Below are 24865 nucleotides of genomic sequence, written 5' to 3' on the forward strand. Positions count from 1 at the left end.
ATAAATTCTGGTAAGTCTTTGTTGCCAGCAGATGCAATCTCTCCACCCCAGTGGTATCAGTCCTTCCACCCACAGGGAAAATGACCTCTCACCTCCCTCTGAAGGGATTAACCCTGCAGTGTCTGAGGAAACAGTAATGGCCTCCCCTGAGGTAGTTGCCGTGAAAGATAATGCTACGTCTGCTCAGGACCTGCTGCTTGCTTCCAGACCTGTAACTAGATTCAAGACCCAGTACGTCCCTAAAGATGAGGTACAAAATGTGACCCATGAGGAAGTATGACACACTCCAAAAGAACTACTTAAATTTTCTAATACGTAGAAGCAGAAATCTAGGAACTATGTATGGGAATGGACACTAAGGCTGTGGGATAATGAGAGAAGGAACGCCAAGTTGGATGAAATCAAATATATTCTTACTGACTCCCTAAGCAGAAATTCTACACTTAATGTTGCATCTCAGGGAATTGGAAAGGGTTCTAATAGTAGTTATCTTTGAATGGTAACATTGTGATTTTTTTTCCTATATGCTGATTTTATTTACCATTTTTGGCATAAAATGGATAACTTGCATAATTTTTTTTTTTTAAATAGAAGTATATGTAGATATTAGAGCACATTGGAGAAGCAACATGTTTTTGACTGAGGCAGGCCACATCAAGTCCTGGTTTTTCTCAGTGACCTTTGCTCAATGACTTTTCCTCAATGACCTTTCCTCAATGACGTTTTCTCAGTAACCTTTGCTCAATGACCTTTGGATAATGAACAAGTCACTCAACATCCCCATGGCTCAGTTTCCTCAGTAACCATCTCATAAATGTGTGATTTGTGAGACGACATATTTTAAGGTCTTAACAAGGTGCCTGCATATCATAAGCACTTGGTGGACATTATTCTTGTTATGACTATTATTTTCATCAACATCATTACTATTAAGGCAGAGTCTCCATCGTCTTGTAAGTAAGGGCATTTAAATATCCACATATGGCAACGGCCGAACCATGCCACAGGCAGAGCTCCCTTTAGTCTGCCAGTTCCCCTCCAAAGGAAGAAAAGTCATCAGCCACCACACTCCCTTGTCACTGTGGGACATTTTTCATTATAACTTTGTAAAACCATCAGTTGTGCACAGCAAAGCATATTTAGCTAGTGGTTTAACTGTGCTACTAGGTAGTAGAAATAAATAATAATGGGAAAATGTCATTGCCAAATATAAACAAAAACCCATGGAGTTCGTCACTTTTTGTTTCATTATCTTATTTTTTTTTAATGTTTATTATTTGAGAGAGTGTGTGTGTGAGAGAGAGAGAGACAGAGAGCAAGCAGGGGAGGGGCAGAGAAAGAGGAAGACACAGAATCAGAAGCAGGCTCCAGGCTCTGAGCTGCCAGCACAGAGCCCAACGTGGGGCTTGAACCCACAAACCGCGAGATCATGACCTGAGCTGAAGTCGGCCTCCCAGCTGACTGAGCCACCCAGGCGCCCCCGACACTTTTTGTAATGTCAGAAAACAATAACATAATGATATCCTATAACCAAATATAAATTCTTATGTAATTTAATATATAATATACAATTTTCTTATAATCTAAAATACACACATATTATAACAATAAATAATATCATATCAGAAATCAGGCATTTTTCCAAGTTCCAAGTAAGTGACTTCCAAATGAACCCGTGAACTGTAACCTATTTCTAATCTGGGGCAGGATAATGTCATATTATAAACATATATGTATATCTTGTGTTGTATACCTTATGTTATATATAACATGTTAATTTTTGTTCTTTGAGAGAGAGAGAGAGAGAGAGAGCGAGAGCGAGTGGGGGAGGGGCAGAGGAAGAGAAAAAGAAAGAATTTAAGCAGGCTTCTTTGCCCAGTGCCCCGTTGAGGGGCTCAGTCCCTAGACCTTGGGAAATCAAAAGTCCGACTGAATCGACTGAACCAGCCAGGTGCCCCTATATCATGTTATTTTATACATTATATTTTATGTTAACATTTTATATTTTGTTACCTATTATATTATTTTTATATGTATAATTTCTAGGTTGTCAATATAAAAAAATGGGTTCTAATTATTTTGGTGTTGTGGACATTTAAGAAAATTAAACCCTGTGCATCAAGCCATGTCTGAGAAAGTGACTTACTGTGCTTCTAAAATATTAAGCCAGTGATTGAAGAGTCTCCTCTGATATCCTTGAAAGAATTAGGGAAGTTATGGGTGTGAGCTGCTTTTGATTTCCCCCATGAGGAATCATGTATGCCTCATCTCCCTAATATGGCAAAGTATCAAAAAGGCATAAAGCCGTGATATTCCTAACAAGTTGTACGTAAAAGGGCAAAGCTAAATTGTCGCGCAGATTATATCCACGCCACTCGTTATAGTCACCCAGCAAGGTATGTGTCTTTTGGACGAAAGTCTCATTTCCCCAGATTTCCCTTCATTAATCTATTTGGTCTCCTGTACACGGAAATGCATGATCTCGTTCAAATTCAAAGGAGCAGAGGGCACCTGGGTGGCTCAGTCGATTAAGTGTCTGACTTCAGCTCAGGTCATGATCTCAAGGTTCGTGAGTTCGAGCCCCACAGCCCGCTCTGTGTTGACAACTCAGAGCCTGGAACCTGCTTCTGATTTCGTGTCTCCCTCTCTCTCTGCCCTTCCCCCACTCGTGCTCTGTCTCTCTGTCTCTCAAAAATAAACAAACATTAAAAAAAAATTTAATTTCAAGGAGCAGCTGTGCATGTTAATTCACAATGGTGTCTTTGTGGTATTTGCCCCTTGAAAAGCAAAATTAGAATTTTGGGGATTTCAAAAAATAAATAAAAAGCTGTAACGTTTGCTCTGATGGAGAAGTTCTATAGGCCGAGACAGAATCTAGCTAACCTAACTCTTACAGGTAAATATTCCAAGACTTCAAGGGGTGAGACTGTCAACTCTTTGGGAGCTCTTAACTTACCACTAGGTGGGGAGTCTGAGTATGAGGCCTAAATTGTTTACGTAACAATGACCTGGCTAGCAGATTAAACTACGATTATCAAAGTGCATCAGGGAATCTGCACATTAAAATTTTTTTTTCCGTGTTATTTATTTTTGAGAGAGAGAGAGCCTAAGCGGGGGAGGGGCAGAGAGAGAGGGAGACACAGAATCGGAAGCAGGCTCCAGGCTCTGAGCTGTCAGCACAGAGTCCGACTCGGGCGGGGCTCAAACCCAGGAACCGTGAGATCATGGCTTGAGCTGAATTCCGGCCCTTAACCGACTGAGCCACCCAGGTGCCCCTGAACATCTGACTCTTGATTTGAGCTTGAGTCATGATCCCGGGGTCCTGGGATCAAGCTTTTCCATGGGCTCAGCGTTGAATGTGGTGCCTGCTTGAGATTCTCTCTCTCTCTCTCTCTCTCTCTCTCTCTCTCTCTCTCCCTCCCTCTCTCACTCTGTTTCTTGTCTGTCTCTCTAAAATTAAAAAAAAAGTAGTGGCGTCTGGGTGGCTAAGTTGGTAAGCGTCGGACTTCAGCTCAGGTCATGATCTCATGGTTCCTGAGTTCGAGCCCCGCGTGGGGCTCCGCGCTGACAGCTCAGAGCCTGGAGCCCGCTTCAGATTCTACGTCTCCCTCTCTCTCTGCTCCTTCCCCACTCACACTCTGTCTCTCTCTCAAAAATAAATAAACATTAAAATAAAAAAGTAAAATAAATAAACAAAGTGCCTCAGCTCTTGAGAACTGATGGAAAGCCAATTTGAAAACATTAACCTAGGAAGTAAAAAACGACAATCAAATCAACTTTTGGTAAACGAATCTGCAACCACCCAGTGACATTTCAGCAAGGAATCCAAGCACGTCATTATTCCTTTTAAGCAATTTTGCCCCCTGCTGACGTAGCCATATTTGAAATAGGAAAGATTAAGACATAGGGTATCAGAATGGATGAAATAGGAAAGGTTTCAATAACCCATCAGGTAGATTTGCCTTGGGCTCACCCATTTGACATTTTTATCACTCACCTCCCCTTCCTAACTGAGCAGTTGTTTTGAGTTTTGAGCCCAATACTTCCATCTCAATCTCTAACGACATATAAAATTGAGGGACAGAAGTAAACCAGTATCGTGGACTCTCTGATGATATTCCAGTGGTTAACATTATTCATTACTGAGCTAACTAGGCTCATTGCCTTCCCAGACATCTCGATTTGAATAAGCTGTAGACAGTCACAATTTCCATATAGCTAACGTTACAGAGGGAGCTCAAGCAGCAAGCCCACAATGCTCTCGGATTCAAATTTCAAGTTCAGGCAACCTCTCTGGGCAAAGGGTTAACAAACCTGCAGAGTTTCAACCTCTACAGTTTTCCAGCTTTCAGTGACAACATGGCCTCGTGGCGACGGTAGTGGGAAAGTCGAGGACCCGGAAAGCCCCAAAGTGCCCTTCTTTCACCGCCGGAATGGGATTCACCCTAGGCCCGGTGGGGGAGCTTTTCACAAGCTACACACAGTGATTCTGATGTGGGCACGCTGGTCAAGGTTCTCTTTCAAACTTTACCACCAGGTTTATTGGCTAAGATAAATACATACTCTCTTATGCCTGGATTTGCCACTCTATACAGCAGGATAATGACATTTGGATTTTCCTTTCCCCTAAGAATATTGCAAAGATAACGATAGTGAAGTTACATTTAAAAATTAAAACCTGCGGGGCACCTGGGTGGCTCAGTCGGTTAAGCGTCCGACTTCAGCTCAGGTCATGATCTCGCTCCGTGAGTTCGAGCCCCGCGTCGGGCTCTGTGCTGACAGCTCAGAGCCTGGAGCCTGTTTCAGATTCTGTGTGTGTCTCTCTCTCTGCCCCTCCCCTGTTCATGCTCTGTCTCTCTCTGTCTCAAAAATAAATAAACGTTAAAAAAAAAAATTTTTTTTTTAAAAATTAAAACCTGAGGGTTATGTTTAGAAGAGTAACTTAAGGGTAGTTAAAAATCACAGGTTTTACATTAGAAAAAAATTGGATCCCAAACCAGTCTACCACTTACTCACTGAACTTGTGTCTCAATTTCGTATCTGCAGAAAAGGAAATAATAACATTAACTTCTTAGAGTTACGTGAGATTAAAGAAAGTATATATGCAAAGTCCTAGTCTCATGATTGCCAGATTGAAGATACTCAATTAAAAAAAGAGATGAGGGACACCTGTCAGTTGAACTTCCGACTTTGGCTCAGGGCATGATCTCATGGCTGGTGGGTTTGAGCCCCGCATCAGCCTCTGGGCTGACAGTTCATAGCCCGGAACCTGCTTTGGATTCTGTGTCTCCCTCTCTCTTTCTGCCCCTCCCCTGCTCATGCTCTGTCTCTCTCTCTCAAAAATAAATAAACATTAAAAAAAAAGAAAATTAAAAAAAAGTATTACTAAATGAGAGAAGAGCTACAAAATTAAAAATTTGCTGGATTTTGGCCAAGTAACAGTGAGAAATAAAACTATAGTATCATAGCCACTCATATTTTAGGGATGTTTGTTACTGCTGCATAACCTAGCTCTCCTGCCTGATACATAAGTCAGTTGATGGTAGAATGTTTTGCTTTTAAATAAAGGAATTACTAGGTACAACTTTCTCTATGAACTTTGGCCACTATGCATATCAAATTCTTTAAGCAATAGAGCATCTGCAAGGATGCCAAGGGCAGAACTTCTTCTTATACACATCAGTTGCAGAGTCAAACATGGAGAGCCCCTGGCAGGAATATGCTTCCCGCCAGATGTTAAATTTCGTGTTTCACCAGGTGCCCAGTTGTTTTTATTTTCCATCCCAGCTCGTTACTAGCAGTCACAGGGATGAGATCTTCTCGCAACGCCCTAAGAGAAAGGCTCTCTCAATGACTCGAGAATATGCTGTCTACAGCAATGTGTAGTTTCCTGACTGAAGGCAAGGGTTCCCCCCTCCCTGGGATGATAGCCTTTCTAGAAGGCAGTCTGTTCAGCTCAGATCCATCAGCGTTGTGACTGCGTGAGTCGCACACTGGCAGCCCTCAACCCCTCCTCTCCGAGGCCCCAGAGGACCCCTTGAGGCTCGACATGGTCTGTCACAGGTGAGGAGTTTGCACGGAGAGACGTGGATGTAACATGTGTCAGGAGAGAGAAGTAATGATAAGAAGCCAGTAGGGGTGAAGCATAAAGGCTGTTATTGTTAGAGATCAGCACCATATAGAAAGCAGAGTAGAGGGGTAGAAAGAACATAGAATTTGGAGTCAAAAACAGGGATTTGAATCCCAGCTCCTCTAGTGCCAGAAAAGACACCTCACATTGTTGAGCACTGTCTACATGTACAACGTGCATCTTTCCATTTAGTCTCACAACCTACACATGAGATAGCTTCTGCCAAACTGGTACCCTGGATTTCTGGATTGCACAACTGAGGAAAAATAAGGCATACAAGAAGAGTGTTTCTTTCAGCCCGTCGAATAATTTGTGTCCTTTTAAATTCGTACGATGGCCAATTCTTCTGTCATCTATACCGTCTACATCTACATCGGCCAACTCTATTCAGGAAGCTAGGAGTCTGAAATGCCTGTGTAGTTAATTTCTGGTATATGCAAGGGACGGTGGTCTGTTAGGAAAGCCCTCCTGCCAAGCAGCACAGTGACATTTGCTAAAGGTGAGATGTAAGGCAATAGCATGTGAATATTAGAATGGGGCAGAATTAATGGACAGAAATAAGGCTCCATCATTTACAGGCTAAAGGGAGTTTTTCAGTTTCTTTACACTGGGTTCCTCGAGCATTTCCTCATATGGTTTCCTCTAGAAGCGTTTCGTGTAGATAGAACTTAGAGAGCTCTAAACGTCTCACTCTCCCCTCACTAGAAACCATCAGCAGCTCCTCAACACCCAAAGAGAAAGGTCCATACCCCTTCACAACGTCCACATTCTTGCCTCAACATGCCTTTCTGGCCACTCTTCTCCTTTCCCCCAATCACATACACTGAGTCTCGGTCACGGCGACCTCGCACCCCCGTTACCAGAAGATGCCTTTACCTCTTTGTCATTGTTCATACCGTTCCTTCTTCCAGGCATGCCCTTCCCTAATTGTTGTCCGTCAAAACAACACCCATGTGATTAGCTTGCTTGTGCTGCTGTAGCAAAGTACCACAAATGGGGTGGCTTCAGCAGAAGAAATTGTCTCACAGCTATGTAGGTCGGAAGTCCAAGAGCAAGGTGTCAGCAGGGCTGGGTCCTTCTGAAGAATGTAACGGAGAATCTGTCCCAGGCCTCTCCCCTCATGTCTTTTGGTTTGCCTGTTCATAGACGTCCCTAGCCTTGTAGGATGCTTCCCACCCAACCCCTGCTCTCACGTTCCCCTGGCATTCTCCCTATGCGTGGCTGTCTCCAAATGTCTCCTTTCTATAAGGACACCAATGCTATTGGATTAGGGACCAACTATTCCATTATGACCTCAACTGATTCATCTGCAACCATTCTATTTCCAAATTAAGTTCACATTCTGAGATACGGAGGCTTAGGACTTCAACATATAAATTGGGGGGAGAACACAATTCAGTCTATAACGTCATGCCCCACTTCTTACATCAAAAACTACCGTTTCATTTAAAATCATCCCCAGGGGGGCGCCTGGGTGGTTCAGTTGGTTAGATATGTGACTTCTGCTCAGGTCATGATCTCGCGGTTAGTGAGTTCAAGCCCCGAGTCGGGCTCTGTGCTGACAGCTCAGAACCTGGAGCCTGCTTCAGATTCTGTGTCTCCTTCTCTCTCTGCCCCTCCCTTGCGCACGCTCGCGCTCTCTCTCTCTCTCTCAAAAATAAATAAACATTAAAAAAATTTTTTTAAGCATCTTCAAATTCTAAGGTGGAATATAAATTGCTCTCCTCCCAACTTACAAAGGTGATTTACATTGAATGAGTTTTGAATGTCTCGTGGTGCATCAAACATTTGTTTCCTAGTTATTCACCACGTACGTTTTCTCCTGCAGGTAGGGTTTATTTCTTTTCTGTCTTCACATTTTCTTCATGAGCATTTCCTTGACCCAGCTGGTGCCTGATCCATGTTCGCAGAACAGAATTTAATTGAATTTCCTCCCTTAGTTTTTCTCATGCACTCACTTTTTCATTGTTTTCCTACCAGGAAGCTGCAACTGGAAACACCCAGAAAGGTATTCGCTCCCTGACCACAGAGCTGGTCTGGTAACATGCATAAACTAACCACATTCCTCAACACTATGGCGGAAGCTTCCGTGTACCAGCACAGACAGCATTTCTCACAAATAAAGCCCTTGTTCTAGAATACCAGGCTGGTGTCTTACATAGGTAGTTATGCGTGTATTTTGTTTATTCTCGCTCTACGAGCCAATGCTACTGGGTTTACTGTTGAGAATTTGAAACTGACCTATTTAATCTGCTAAACTTGCTGCGGAAGGCCAGAGCCTTCAGATCCCAAGGAACCAGTGTCTTGTAGCCTTATTTAGTCTACACTAGGCATCATCATGGACAAACAGGGAGTTTATCTACGGATAAAGATTGAAGAGGTTCCAGAGACTGCCATTTCTAACAGTATTTCTTTTCCCTGGACAAAATAAATGATTAATCACAATATCTACCTAAATATTAATAAATTTGTGTTCATGGGCACATTACAGCAACTGATACCATACCTTAAAAATGGTATTTAAACGCCTGCATCGGGGCATCGAGGCGGCTTCGTTGGTTAAGCATCCGACTTCAGCTCAGGTCATGATCTTGCAGTTTGTGAGCTTGAGCCCCACGACAGGCTCTGGGCTGACAGCTCAGAGCCTGGAGCCCACTTCGGATTCTCTGTCTCCCTCTCTCTCTCTGCCCCTCCCCTACTCGCACTCTGTCTCTCTCTCTTAAAAAATAAACATTAAAAATAATAATAAAAATTTAAAAAATAAACATTAAAGATAGATAGATAGATAGATAGATAGATAAATGCCTGCATCTAAAACTAATATTTCCAGAGGCACCTGGGTGGCTCAGTCAGTTAAGTGGCTGACTTCAGCTCAGGTCATGATCTCACGGTTCAAGGGTTTGAGCCCCACTTTGGGCTCTGTGTTGACAGCTCAGAGCCTGGAGCCTGTCTTGTATTCTGTGTCTCCCTCTCTCTCTGTCCCTTCCCCACTCGCACTCTGTCTCTGTCTCTCTCTCTCAAAAACAAATAAACATTAAAATAAATTAAATAAATAAATAAATACTAATATTTCCAATCACTACTTAAAAGCAAAAATGACTGAGCTATTTGAAATGCCTCACTTATACTATTATTTTTTGCATTTCAGTTGTTATTTACCTTACCTAAGGTTGCCAGCCTGTTTTACTCTCATGTCTATCCATTGTCCTCACAGATTTCCAAGAGCCAGCATGGAGAGGTTGGTACATCTTTCTGCCACTCCAACTGTCCCTGGCTTCCCTATTTGTGCAAGGACCTTGTTAGTCACCAGAACCTTTAAGTCAGAGATTCTCATCCCTGACTGCATATTAGAATTATACCTTGGGAGATTCTGAATGATCCTGATTTCTCAAACCCAGACCTCCTGATTTAATTGGTTGGGAACAGGCCCATGCACAAGCATTGTTTGGATATTTTTAAAAAGCTTCCAGTGATTCTAACATTCAGCCAGTTTCAGAACCACTGCACCAACTTTGGCCTGTGTCTCAAAACCATTGTTTCCGAATGTGTGATCCGTAGACTTCTTGCATCATCTGAGAAGATTAATGAGGAGGTAAGTATCGAGGTCTTATCCCCAACCTACTGAACCAGAATATAGAGACCGGGGCCTAGACATCTGCTTTCAACAAGTCTTAAATGATCCTGAAAACTTGGAAATTACTACTCTAAGACAGTCGTTGCCTCAATTTCTTTTGCCAGGACTCATTTTTCAGTTCCTTTTTGTCACCAAGGGCAAGCCCTGTGAAGCTGTGACATGCCGTGACATACTCTGTTGGTTGCCTTACTCAGCAGCCAGCTCTAGCCCCTTTCTCCCTTTTTGTGTTTCACTGTAGATGCCAGAGAAGCTAAATACCCATGTTTGTAGGCTCCCACAGGGCTACTAGCAACATGGCACTGTGCCCCAATTTGGTGAATAAGTCACAGGGACGTTTACTAGTGGGGCTGGGAAACTCCAGGACTTGTGCAAGCTACATGCTCCTGGCATCAACCCTACCCTATTTTTTCTGCTTTGAAGCTGGATGTGAGGCCATCTTGGGACCATGGAGGGGCAAGTATAAAGACGAATGACGGGCACTCTATGGCTGACAAGGTAGAACAATGGAAAGAGCCTGGATCGTTGCTATCGCTGAAATGCTCACCAATGCTTTCAGCTTTCCTACCTGAGAAAGCACCCTCCTCCCTAATCCATTGCAGAGAAAAACACATTTAAGGAAACATGACCTAGCTCAAAGTCCCCATTTGTTTTCCTTTTCAAATATTTAATATCATCCAAGAATTAGTCTGCAAGACGTAATACAAAAATCTTGTACCCCGGTCCCCACCTCTATTTCCCCCCTGTCTAGTCCTGGAAGTCTATCATTCTACTTCCCGCTACCCAAAAGAAGAACCCAGTCTCGGCATCTTGCCATCTTGGCAAGAGGAAGCAATTGGTGAAAACCAGCATGAGGTCATAGGAATGTATCAAATGAAATGTATCTTTTTAAAGGCCTGGATAGGAGTCAATGGAACTCACAGCCATTATATCTTGGTCCTTCCCCAATATGTCACTGCTGGAAAAAATTTTCCAACATTTCTTTTCCTCGGGCTCTCGGTCTCTAAAATAAGGATGAACATCCATCAAGGCTTCCCATCTCACCAGCACTTTGCGACACTGAATACGTTGGGGAGTATGGCATGTTTCTAGAGATTAGTAAAAGACAAAGTATAATTTTCACAGCTAAAAGATATTTGTCGTTGGCAACAGTTATTCATCTATGCAAGTGAGATGATTCTCCACAGAAACTGATCTTTCTTTATTAAACATGCTGAACCCAAATGAAAATGAGGCCTTGTAATTACCAGGGGGAAAGATAAATTGAATCGATGTTATTCTATAAGGTTGTCCTTTTCATTTATTTCCTGTGAATCATATGAACTTCAAGGAGATCTCACACCCATGCTTTTCATCAAGGAACAGGTAATGCATTTAGCTTTTTTTATGACTCAGTCTAGGGAACACTGTGATCTGGCCCCTGGGGTTTTGAAATAGAAAAATTTTAAAAACCTACTTTTCTCATCAATATTGAGATAACCCCGGAGAAGCTGACAGATTGGTTTTCCTCAGAAAAGAAAAACAAATAATTCATTTTGCAGAGTCAAAATACACACACACACACACACCCCAAGATAATAGAAGCTGTCTGCTAAGGTGTATGGTATAACACTCTTCTGGGCCTGCAGAAGGCCAGGAGACAAATTTGCTTTAACACAGCAGCATCCAAGGTCAGTTCTGAGAGGGAAGCCAAGAACTATTTTGCCACCTGTGCTTGGGACTACAGACTCCCAATTCAGGCAATAGATCTACTGTGTATACTCCTGTATTACTCTTGATACAGGCAATAGATCACCTATCATCTTACGTAAGTACCTACATCAACATTAAGGCACGCTTAGATTCTCACTTCCAGGGGAGCAATACTTGGGATCAGGTGGGGGTGAGGGGCAGGGGATCTGTGTCCTTAATTGGTGGGACAACATATGTTATAACGCCCCATAATTACCTCTTAGGTACAGTCTTGCTTTGTCTAACATGCTCTCGGCATAGCTGTCCCTGTTAACATGTTACTCTTTTTTTTTCGAACAGCTTTTTTGAAGACTAATTAATTAATATACAAGAAACTGCACATGTTTAATGTATACAATTTGATAAGTTTGGACATATGCATGTACCCATAAAACCATCACTGCAATCACAGTAATGAACATACCCATCACCTCCAAAAGTTTCCAAAAACCAAAGTTTCTTCTTTGTTGCTATTTGGGGTTGGGGGGGGAGGAGCTAGGTAAGAGCCCTTAACATGAGCTCTGCCCTCCTAACAAATTTTTTAATAACACATTTGTGATTGTATAATATAGTGCTGCTAAAAATGTTGCTGGAGGGGCACCCAGGTGATTCAGTCAGTTGAGCATCCAACTCTCGGTTTCAGCTCAGGTCATGATCCCAGGGTCATGGGATCGAGGCTTATGTCCACCTCCACACTAAGCATGGAGCCTGCTTGGGATTCTCTCTCTCTCTCTATCTCTCTCTCTCTCTCTTTCTGTCCTTCTCTCCCACTCTCTTCTTTCTTTCTTTGAAACATTTTTTTTTAATATTGCTGGAACAAAAACACACATTTGTAGAATGTACTTAAGGAGAAAGATGGCTTACCCTGATCTTCCCTTGGAAAGGCTTCTGATTGTCATTTGCAGATTTAAAAAAAAATTTTTAACGTTTATTTATTTTTGAGACAGAGAGAGACAGAGCATGAACGGGGGAGGGGCAGAGAGAGAGGGAGACAGAATCGGAAGCAGGCTCCAGGCTCTGGGCCATCAGCCCAGAGCCCAACGCGAGGCTCGAACTCACGGACCGCGGGATCGTGACCTGAGCTGAAGGCGGACGCTTAACCGACTGAGCCACCCAGACGTCCCTCATTTGCAGATTTTGTATGATCACTAAGTAACGTCATGACTTTCCTAAAGAAGGAGATGTATTCTTCCAAATGACTTTGTATAAACTTTTGGAATAAGCCAAGTTCTAAGGTATACGGACCCAAAGTCATTTCCTTTCCCAGAGGAAAATTTCTTACCTCCAGGTTACATTCATCCCAATTAAGAAGACAGACTTTTTTGTTCATTACAAACAAGCACAAGTACTGTTACAAACTATGTTCAGATCTATTGTTCGCATCTTTTGAGGCTCCCCAGTTCCATAAAATCCAGCACACATTTTTTTGCTGCTTTTTCCTGGTTATTCAGAATTTCTCTAAGTTTTCCTTCTGTCCAGTACATAGAGATGGACCAGAGTAATCAAGTCTATGCACACATGTCAAACGGATTTCTTTATTATCCTGATTACAGTACAAGAACAAATTCAAGTAGTCTCCCTCTCTGACCTTCGTGTTTGGGTCCAGCCACTACATGCTCTCAGGAATGGCTCCATCATCCCATCTCAGCAACTAACCCTTCTGGCTGGTAGAAGTGCGTTAGGTGGTGACAGAGGGGGAAATTATTGTTTCGGTACAGAAAATAAGCCTAAGGAGTGGGTGGGATGATTGTCAGGTAGCTAAAAAGAAAGTAGCCATTGAAAGGGAGGGGATTTTTGACTCAGTTTTCCAACTTGATCTCAGGCATGAACAAATTTCAAATCATTTCCAGCCAACAAAGTTGGTTTACTTGGATGGTGTTAGAGGCCGAAGGGGTGATGTAAAAGGCTAGAGAAAGTTTAGAGGAGAAAAAGTTTACAAAAAAGGAAAATGAGAAAAGAGCATGAGCTATCTAGTCAATGTTTACTGATATCTCATGTGACTACCCATCAAAGTCACTTACTACATATTTGGAAAAAAAATTGGGAATGTACTTAGATACCTCCCCCACCTCGTTAAAAAGAACATAAGGTACTTTGGGTTCATCCTGAGACCTTTTGCGTAGATGTGATGAAAAAGATGAGTTATGACTCAGGGGCTAACTAGAGGAAGTGAGTCATGAGATGGTGTATTTAGCTGTGTGAGTTTCAGCATCACACTCAGCCAATCTGACACACAGTTTGTTTGAAAGTTGAGAAGTAAACTTACTGAATACTATTTTTATTGCCAGTATATTCATTTTCCAACATAAAATATATTTCTTGATCTCATAAGTTTGGATCTTAACCTTATTATGAAGTCCACTCCCAAAAGCCAAGAGGCTTTGATTTTCTTCTACCTTTTTCCAAGTAAACATCTGCATTGATCATGGAATTATTCAGATAACAGGGAACTCATCAATGCAAGGATATAATCTATGCTCTCTCCCTGTGGGGCATATAGATTCATAGGTATTAGCAAGGAGTTAAATTCACTATCTGAAAAACCCAATCAGGGCAGCTCTGCGGCAGCCACATAATAAACTGTACAACCTCAGGGTCTAGAAAATGTTTGATAATGTATCCAATGAAGTACAAAGCACCAAGTTGTTCTTGTTATAGGGAAAAATCATCTTAAATTTCTATTGCATTTGGTCCTTTTATGTCCATCCAAACACTTGGATTCATATTCATAATAAATAAATATCTCTTTTTAAAACAAAATAAGACCAGGAAGGCAATGAGAGTATATTTTCTTTTATTCTAGCTTCATTGAGACATAATTGACAAAATTGTGCATATTTAAAGGGTACAACTTGAGGAGTTGATACATGTATACATTGTGTATTGATAACCATATCCAGGATAATTAACACATCCATCACCCCAGTTACCAGTTACCGTGTGTGTGTGATGCAAATGCTTAATATCTACTCCCTTAGCAAATTTCTAACACACGATACAATATTATTAACTATAGTCATCATGTTGTGCATTATAGCTCCAGAATTAACTCATTTTATAACTGAAAGTCAGGACCCTTTGACCAATATCTCCCCATTTCCCTTCCCTCATCCCCGAAAACCATCATTCTAGTGCTTTATGAGCTTAATCTTATTTTTTTAAGATTCCACATATGAGTGAAATCATATTGGAAATCATATTGTTTTTCTCCATCTGGATCATTTCACTTATCATAATGTCCTCCAGGTTCACATTCATATTATCACAAACGGCAGGATTTGCTTCCTTTTTCTGGCTGAATAACATTCCATTATCTATATCTATATCTATATCTATATCTATATCTATATCTATATCTATATCTCATATTTTTCTTTATTCATTGATCTGTCAAGAGACACTTTGGTTCTTTCCATATCTTGGCTATGTGAATAATGCTGAAATGAACAGAAAGGTCCCATCAATTATAGTAGAATTATGGTACCCAGAGGTGGATTCCTGGATCATATAGTTGTTCTATTTTTAATCTTTTAAGGACTGTCCATTCTGTTTTCCAATATGGCTGCACCAATCTACACTCTCACCAACAGTGATCAAGAATTCACTTTTCTCCACATCCTCACCAACACTTGTGATCTCCCGTCTTTTTAATAATGGCAGCCTAACAGGTGTGAAGTGATAGCTCGTTGTGGTTTTCGTTGGCATTTCCCTGACGATTAGTGATGTTGGGCACTTTATTGTGTACCTGTTGGCCATTTGTATGTCTTCTTCAGATAAATGTCTATTCAGTTTGATCATTTTTAATGGGATTAGTTGGGGGTTTGCTATTGAGTTCTTTGAGTTCCTTATATATTTTGGATATAAACCTCTGAACAGATGGATGGTTTGCAAATATTTTCTCCCGTTCTGTCCGTTGCCTTTAAATTTTGTTGATTGTTTCCTTTTCTGTGCAGAAGGTTTTAGTTAGGTGGATTCAGACTAGCTTATTTTTTATTTTGTTGGCTGCGCCTTTAGGATCATATGAAAACAAATCATTGCAAAGACCTCTGTCAAGGCGCTTTTTCCCTAAGTTTCCTTCTAGGAGTTTATAGTACACCATTTTTCTCTGTCTGGATCATTTCACTTATCATAATATCCTCCAGGTTCATTCATATTATCACAAATGGCATATTATCACCATTACAGTATTAGAAAACTGAATTTGACTGTGTACTTACTTTTACTAGTGAGTTTGATACTTTCATGTTTTCTCATTATTAATTAACATCCTTTAATTTTAGCTTGAAGAACTCCCTTTGGCATTTCTTATAAGTTAGGTCTAGTGACGGACTCCCTTACTCTTGTTTGTCTGGGAAAGTCTTTATCTTTCCATCACGTTTTGTTTTCCCCAGGCAGTGCCCTAAAGGAAGGTGCTGGTCACAAATGAGGAAAGACACTAATTGCTGAAACTATACAGAAAGTGAGAATTTCTGCTAGAAATGAAAGGGGCAATATTGAAGAGTGACATCAGCAAAATGGCAAGCCAGGAGTTTTTTACTGCAGAGCATTAACGTCAGCATTCACTCACAGATGAGAGTAACTTTGTAGGAGTCTGGGAATCCAGCAGAGAATATTCAGCACGCCAGTGCAGCAAAATATCCAAGAATAGGTCCACTGAAAAGGAATATTGAGGTGATCTGTGTGGCTGAGGAATTGGGAGAGGCTAGGAGAGATCATACTAGCAGGGAAAAACTGTATAAGATTCTAAAAATATATCTTCTTGCCAAGAACCTTTTCATATAACCTATGACTGGTTTTTAGTCTCATCTAACTGATGAAAAAATGGAGTGTCAGAAAGTTCAATGTGATCATGATCATTAGCTATAAAGGATATGTTTGAATTTGGTGGGTAGAACTTTTGATCCACGTCCCACACACTTTCTACCATCAATTATTTTTATGTAAGGTTTTGAGTATAATTGGAAAAGGAGAGAAGAGTTGGCTTCAATATGCAACATCAAACACTGAGTATGTTCATGGTTTTTAAAATCCTTCATCAACCATCATCACCTAAAGGTATTGGCAGGATATACAAGTTACCTTTCACAGGTAGCAAGTCAAATAGCCCAGATTTTCATTTTCCATTTATTATCTTCATGTTTTGACATCTCCTGAGAGATTAGCCTTGTCTGGTACAGAAAAGAAAATTATAATGACCTAAAGATTCACTAATTTTTGTTGTTGTTGTTGTTGTTGTTTTTACTAAATATTCATTATCTTCAAAGTATCATGGCATTTATTTAAATCAGGATTGGGCAAATTGGCCTTTTCCGAGAGAAATCAGATAGTAAATATTTTCGGTTTAGTGGGTCATACAGCCTCTGTCACAACTAGTCACCTCTGCTGTTGTAACATGAAAACAACCATGGACAGTATTTGCAGGAATGGGCTCATCTGTGTTCCAATAAAACTTTATTTTCAAAAACATATGGCAGGTTGAAAATGGTGCATAATCATAGTTTTCTGACCCCTGATCTAAATAACCACAGGGGATTTTATGCTTCCTACTCTTCACTAATCCAGGTAATAATGCAGAAGTGAAAAAATATGAAACAGTAAATCTTAGGCATGAGAATCATTCATAGGGCTTTAGTTCTTCAGGAAATAATATGAGAAACATTTTTCTCTCCATATTTATAACTGATAGTAATGTTGTAGACTAGCAGATGAGTTAAAAATATATTTTGGAGGAAAATCAACACCAAACAGAACACACTCACTAATGAGTTGGATGTAAGAAAGGAATCAATGATGAGTCTAGACTTCCCAACATAAGTAAATGGTGATGCCATTTGTTGACATGGGAAAGACTGGGTAGGAGCATATTTGGAGATGAGGGGTAGAATTAAAATTTCTGGATTGAAGTGTTATGAAAATTCAAAAAAGAACTGCCAGTCAGGCTCTTTGAATGTACTCAGAGAAGATAAATTTGGGAGTAATCAGCTCATAGATGGCATTTAAAGCCATGGAAATGGATGAAATTACCTAGGCAGAGAATAGAGAATGGAAAAACAAGACAAGGAAAGATCGGTTCTTTCTGAATCATCCAAGAATAAACCAATCATGTTCAGCTTAGTTAACCAGTGCTAAGAGTACTTTTATTGTGCTCTCCATCTTGGTAAATCTATAATTTGTGGGTGGTAATAAACCCACATTTCTATTCCCCCAAATAGGTTTTTCAAATGTATTCAACGACATAGCCCTTTCTAAAAAAAAATATCTTGGGGTATGTGTTCATCAAAACGAAATTTGCAAAATGCTATACAAGATAATAGTGACTAGTATATTGTATTTAATTTTTTATAAACCCATTTTCTTATACTCATCACCTGTGGTTTTCTAGTCAAAGACGTAATATTAGACTTCCGAGCATAAAGAAAAGCAACAGATTTCAAATCTCTGCAATTCCGACTTGCACTACATTTTACTTCTATTTACCTAATATTCTCAATGTATTCCCTTCTGGAGTGTTACTTACCCAGAGGCATAGGCCAAATCCCTGTGGCTTAATGATATGGAGAGAACAGAGACTAAAAGAATAGATATTTTCTTGCCATCTGCTCAAACGTTTTATCCTCTTATGCAAGACCACGCTCTATTTTCAGGAAGGCAATGGAAAAAAATCAAGAGTGCTCAAGACAATGAATTAGTGGAAATAGCCGTTCCATTTTCAAGAGAGTAGGGAAAGAAATGGTGTACTTCAACTTCTGCTAAGGTTGAGTGGTTCCTATCAGACCAACCCTCCAGTAAATCACAACTATAAACTCTGGACAAGATAGAAAAACAACCAGCTAAAGGTACTAGACAGTGAACAAAAGCAGGCAGAAAATGGAGTGGAGACAATATTTATTAAAACAGAGAGGCACTGGGTAAAATTCCAGTTTTTATAACTTTCTGATGGAAGGCAGTCACAAGGGCAAAAGAAGTGAATTGATGTCTCAGCTACTGCCTACTACAGAGGAAACAAAAGTTTCCCATTTCAGCTCAGTCAAGTTATCAATCAGCCTGATGGTTTTTCAAATCTATATTTTTCAAAGGGACATAATAGAACCAAGAATTTCTATAACATTTTCTGCAATGTTGAGGATACAATACAAAATTGTTCAACATACAAATAAGAAAACACGGACCATCCTCCAGAGAAAAGACAATCCGTGCAGACCAATTCTGAGATGACAGAGGTGTTGGGCAATTCGCAGACTAAGGTTTTCAACCAGCTGTTACAATTATGCCCAAGGATGTAAAGGACAACATTCTCATAGTGTGTGAAAATTACGGCTTCTCAACAGAAAAATAGAAGCTATAAAAAGGAATCAAATGTAATTTCTACACCTAGCCAATGCTATATCTGAAATAAAAATGTTACTGGATGAGCTTAGCATCAGAGCGGAGACAACGGAGGAAAAACCAGCTAACTTGAAAATATATCAACAGAAGTATTCCAATCTAAAAAAAGAGTAGAAAAGAAGATTGAAATTTAAGAAAGGAACACCAGTGGGATAATATCAAAAAGTCTATATGTGTCATCTGAGTTCCAGTATAAGAGGAGAGAAAGTATGGGATAGAAAAAAATTTCTTAGGAAGTGATTGCTGAAATGTTTACAACTTTAAGGAAGGACATAAATTTACAGTGAGCAACAAGCAGGTGTTAATATGAAGAGACCTATAGGATGACACATCGCAGTCAATTTGGTGAAAATCGAAGGTAAAGAAAAATGTCTTAACTGACAAAGGAAAATAACGCATTGCACACAACGGAACAAGACTCAAATGATCGTTGACTTCTCATCAGAAATGATGATCTTTGGGTGCCTGGGTGGCGCAGTCGGTTAAGCATCCAAATCTTGGACTCGGCTTGGGTCATGATCTCAGGGTTTGTAGGTTTGAGCTCCACATCAGGCTCTGTGCTGATGGTATGGAGCCTGCCTGGGATTCCGTCTCTCCTCTCTGCCCCTCCCCCCCCGTTGTTCCATCCCTCTCCCTCTCTCTCTCTCAAAATAAACTTAAAACTTTTACAAATAAATTGAACAAAATAAAAAAGAAAGGATGATCTTTAAAGTACTGAAATATTTTTTTTTTAATAATCAATGTAAAATTTTATCTCCAGCAAAAATATCCTTCAAAAATCAAGGTCAAGTAAAGACATTTTCAGATAAGAAAATATTAAGATTTCACAACCGACAGAACTGCACTGCCAAAAATGGTAAGAGAAGTTCTTCAGGCTGAAGGGGAATGAGGTCCTATGGAAAACCAAATCTTCAGGAAATAATAAAAAGCATCAGCATTGGTAAAATAATAAAAAAATATATAAAAGACATTTTTTCCTCTTACTTAAAAAAAAAAAAATACATATGACTATTTAAGGAATCACACCGATCCAACTCTTTAAAGATAGACTGATTTTTTTGTTTTTCACCTAAAGTGAAAAATGCGTCATTTTAACATTTTCATGTTCTCAAGCTTAGATCTTAAAAGGTCATCCATTTTTTCCTGGTGTGAAACCAACATTTGGATATAACGTGATTATTATTTTCTGAGGTTAAATATCTATTTTCTATCAACATTTACTTGTCACATTAAATTCTATTTGGATTTTTCCTCCCCTTTGTAGAGAAATGTGTCTGGAGTTGATAAGCTTAGCAAGCTTCTAGCTTAATAGGATTATTCTCAGAACGTCTCTTAAAAGGGAGATATTTTCCTAATGGGCTTCTGTTTGGAGAGATTTCTGTATTGCTAATCCATGAACTCTCTCTAGTGTGGTTAGAATTCCTGGATTCCAGGAAATGTACTTTGTGCATTGACTGTGATAACGTTTAGTTAAAATAAAGACCAAAACATATTCACTAAAGGGCAAAATTCTTAAGGAGAAACAATTAAACCCTGTCCCCCAAATTATAATGTAAAACTCCTCCAAAAAGAAAAGTATAATTTAAAAATGACGTTAAAAATGACTTCAAATGATGAACAGGAAAAGGATATTACATACTACTAAAAATCGAGAGTGAGGGGTGCCTGGGTAGCTCAGTCAGTTAAGCATCTGACGTCGGCTCAGGTCATGATCTCATGGTTCTCGAGTTCAAGCCCCGCATATGGAGCCCACTTGGAATCCTCTGTCCCCCTCTCTCTCTGCCCCTCCCTGACTAGCTCTCTCTCTCTCTCTTAAAAATGAAGAAACATTTTTAATTTTTTATTTTTATTTATTTATTTTTTTTAACGTTTATTTATTTTTGAGACAGAGAGAGACAGAGCATGAACGGGGGAGGGTCAGAGAGAGGGAGACACAGACTCTGAAACAGGCTCCAGGCTCTGAGCTGTCAGCACAGAGCCCGACGCGGGGCTCGAACTCATGGACCGCGAGATCATGACCTGAGCCAAAGTCAGCCGCTCAACCGACTGAGCCACCCAGGCGCCCCTGAATAAACATTTTTTTAAATCTAGAGCTAAATCTTCAAAATAAAGTCCTCAAAGTCATACTCAGACATTTAAGATAATTTCTAGAAGTAACAAAAAATTTATTTTCCCAATGTTTGCATTTGCCTGCTGGGCAGCTTTTCTGGACGCTCCACCACGGTCTCAATGTCTCTGTATCAGCAGTTAAACTCCATATCTTCGGTCTTAAAACATTTTCCTCTCCTAAGTTCCCATTCCCTGATACTGCTATCTTCTTTGGCTCTGAAGTTTTAAACCTATTCATTATCTTTGGGTTCACTCTCATCTCCCAGAAAAGTATTTCCTGTGTCCTGACAAGTTTTTCATCGCAAAGTCTCTGAAAGCTAGCCTTGTCTTTCCCTTCCCCCTGCCTTTAATCTGATTCAGGCTTTAAGACCTTTAACTTGGAGCCAAGAAGCCTGGGTTCAAGGATAAAGAATATAAATGTAAGAAGAGGAGCACCTGGATGGCTTAGTCGGTTAAGCATCCAACTTTGGCTCAGGTCACGATCTCGCGATTCATGGGTTCAAGCCCCGTGTCGGGCTCTGTGCAGACAGCTCAGAGCCTGGAACCTGCTTCAGATTCTGTGTCTCCCTCTCTCTCTGCCCCTCCCCCGCTCATTCTCTCTCTCTCTCTCTCTCTCTCTCTCTCTCTCTGAAAAACAAAATAAACATTAAAAAAAATAAAACAAAAGTAAAGAAGATATTGCAAATAACTCAGTACCTGGTGAGGTTTGAGCACTTAAATTATTTTCAATTAATTTGTCTCATCCTTACTACGACTCTAGGAAGGAGGCATTTTATTATCCTAGTTGTAGAGAGGGGAAGACTACTATAGAGAAAAATTAACTTGCCCATGGAACCGATATACATACGGTACCAAGTGGGGCCTGGACTGAGTCAAGTCCGAGTCTAAAGTATAAGCCTTTACTGCGGCAAATAACAGCTTCCAGGGGCTGGGCAGTGAGCCCACTGGCAGCTTGATGGCATCATTGTGCCTCTGCTCCAGGGCAAGTCCTCTCAAATCAATTAAACCCAATGTGCGAAAACAACGGTGGTGGCAGAAATGTGTTCCGGGGATCAATACCCGGTCTATTCTCATACGCCCTTCTTCACCCAGAGCTTTAGAGGAAAGATAAAAATGGAATCTATCTAGCTAATTGGTGATACTTTCTTGGGCAAGGGGAAGATCTATTTGGAATCCCGGTGGGTTCAGCTTCTGCTGGGTTGGCCCTAATTATTTATAGCTGCCCGGCCCTCAGTCGCTAAGACCATCCCTCTTGTGCAAAATGCATGAAAAGGGGCTGGAGTTTAACACGAAATGGCCCTGCTAGCACCAGAGGAAGGTAAAGGAGCCGTTGCTGTTGAAAATACCCGTGTCGCTAACAGAAAGTTCTATCTGCGTGAACCTGAAGGCACATAGACGGGAAGGCCGGAAGGGGAGAGGGAAATTATATGGCTGCCAAGGCTACTTCCCTCATAGAAAGGGTTTGCTTTGCCTTTTGGAATGAACCTCCCTAGTATGAAATTCATCTTCAGTTGCGTATGGGGCCTGGGGTAGTGGAATACTGTTCCCTCTGAATCTGATCGTCCTCTTAGCACAGATCGGGAAGAAGGTCCCAGAGACTGGGCTGGAGAGCCTGGGGGGCCAGGAGGATTTGATCTTTTTTGAGAGCCCCGGAATACTTCATCCAACTATCTATTTTGTCAAGCAACCAATGTCTGCCAGTGGCTTTCAGCCGGAGGCATGGCTTAAAGGGCCATACTCCTGGGTGAAATTGGCAGGATCGGAGCTTTTTGCCTGTCGAAACCCATGCTGGCTGGCACAAGAACAGAAATTTCTTTTCAAATGGAACATGTCGGCCAAATTAATCCCATTAAACTCTAAATGGCATCCCATTGAAGAAAGCTCACTAAAGGAAGGTTGTTGCTATATTACTGTCCCTTCTCTACCATAGAAATCTTCTTAGGAAAACAATTTTGTTGAATATCACAGAATGTCAACGATAGAGGTAATCTTAAAGATTATAGTCTGCCTTAGAGATCCTCCCATCTAACTACATTATTTTATAAATGCTAGATATAAAGAGAAAGAAAATTCATCAGGATATGTGAATTACCTACGGGTTTTTTTTTAAGTTGAAAAATAAAATATATGCAATATGTAATATCTCTAATTTGGTTTATGACATAAAATAAAATACAAATTTTAATGGTTTCTTTTAGTCCTTTAAAATAAAAGTCAGTATAATCTAAGCCTCTTCTAAGGATACCTTGCAATAGCTCATGATGTAAAGTTCTAATTTATACTATTTATACTATTTATACTATTCCTGTGTTGATTCAAATGTCACCTCTGGCCAGACTAAAATTTTCTCCACCACACAAATCACTTTCTTTCTAAGCCCTAATTCATTCTTGGTACGTTTTCTCAGGTTTGATTTCCACTGCCTTCCTTAGATCACCAAACACATCTTGACTTCCTTCTTTCTGTGTACTTTTCTCTTGATTAAACTTTTCTTTTCTTTTTTTAATTTTTTTAATGTTTTATTTATTTTTGAGAGAGAGAGAGAGAGAGAGAGAGAGAGAGTGTGTGTGTTTGTGTGTGAGCAGGGGAGGGGTAGAGAGAGAGGGAGACACAGAATCCGAAGCCGGCTCCAGGCTCTGAGCTGTCAGCACCGAGCCCAATGCGGGACTCAAACTCCCAGACCGTGAGATCATGACCTGAGCCACAGTTGGACGCCTAACTGGCTGAGCCACCCCGGCGCCCCTGGATTGAACTTTTAACATGGTGAAAGTTCTTGTTCCTCAGATTCTTTCAATGTCAATCAGAGTTTAGAAAAACTAAACAAAGTTCAGCATGGGACACACTATTACAGTTGCTAACGACAATATTTAATAAATGAAAAGTGCTTAGTAAGTGGGACAATTTACGAAGTGGATTGCCTTGTTTTATCGTGACACCTGATTTTATCAGGAGGTGGGCGATATATTAAAATCTCCGTATTACACACAAAAAATTGGCTTAGAGTTAGGAAATTTGGCCAAGGTCACACAAATAACAATAGTAGAAGTGGGATTTCAGTCCCAGCATGCTGATATCAGAGCCCTCTCTCTTGACTGTTATGCAGTTCTGCCTATGAACTTGTGATGGGCCATGGTGAGAGACAAAGCCCGAAACTAATTTGGGACGAGGTTTTCTGGGAGGCTTCGAGCGCTGGGCTGAGGGGCTGAGTATGAGAGGGCCACCTAATCCAGCCTGAGGGGCCTGAGAACAATTTCACACGAATCGCCCTCAGAGCTCAGTTTTGAATGAAAAGTAAGAATTTGTACGGCACGGGTATTCTTCGATCTGTGGGAAGAGCACAGAGAAAAGAACAGAGGTATGAAAGAGCATGGTGTATTTGGGTATCGCATGAAATGGAATAATCATTATATAGATCGGCTGATAAATGGATGGATTTGTGGATAGATGGATGAATTTTGATGGAAATTAATAGCAGAGAGGAAGTTGAACTAGGTCACGGAGACAAATGTTCCAAATGCTTGACATGTACTTGGAGACCCCCTCTCACAGCATCTCCATGAGGCAGAAGCTGTAGTCATCCTCATTTGACAGATGAGGAAAAAGAGTCAGGATCTGAACCCAGGCAGCCCGGCATCATAGTCCGTGACCCCAACCACTACACTCGATAACCCCTCACAGCACAACGCGTGTAGGTTTGGGTACCATCTGACCTAGAGCTTACGTCCCAGGTTGGTCACTTTTCAGCTGTGTGAGTGTGTGACATATAATATTCTGAGCTCCATCAGAAAGTGCAAATAATTATACACACCTAGAGGGTTGTGTGATCAAGTTATCCGAAGATAGTTTCGGACATCTAAAGTTCTCCAAAGATAACTTAA

The sequence above is a fragment of the Panthera tigris genome, chromosome C1 (genome assembly GCF_018350195.1).
Source record: "Panthera tigris isolate Pti1 chromosome C1, P.tigris_Pti1_mat1.1, whole genome shotgun sequence".
In the NCBI taxonomy this organism is placed as follows: Eukaryota; Metazoa; Chordata; class Mammalia; order Carnivora; family Felidae; genus Panthera; species Panthera tigris.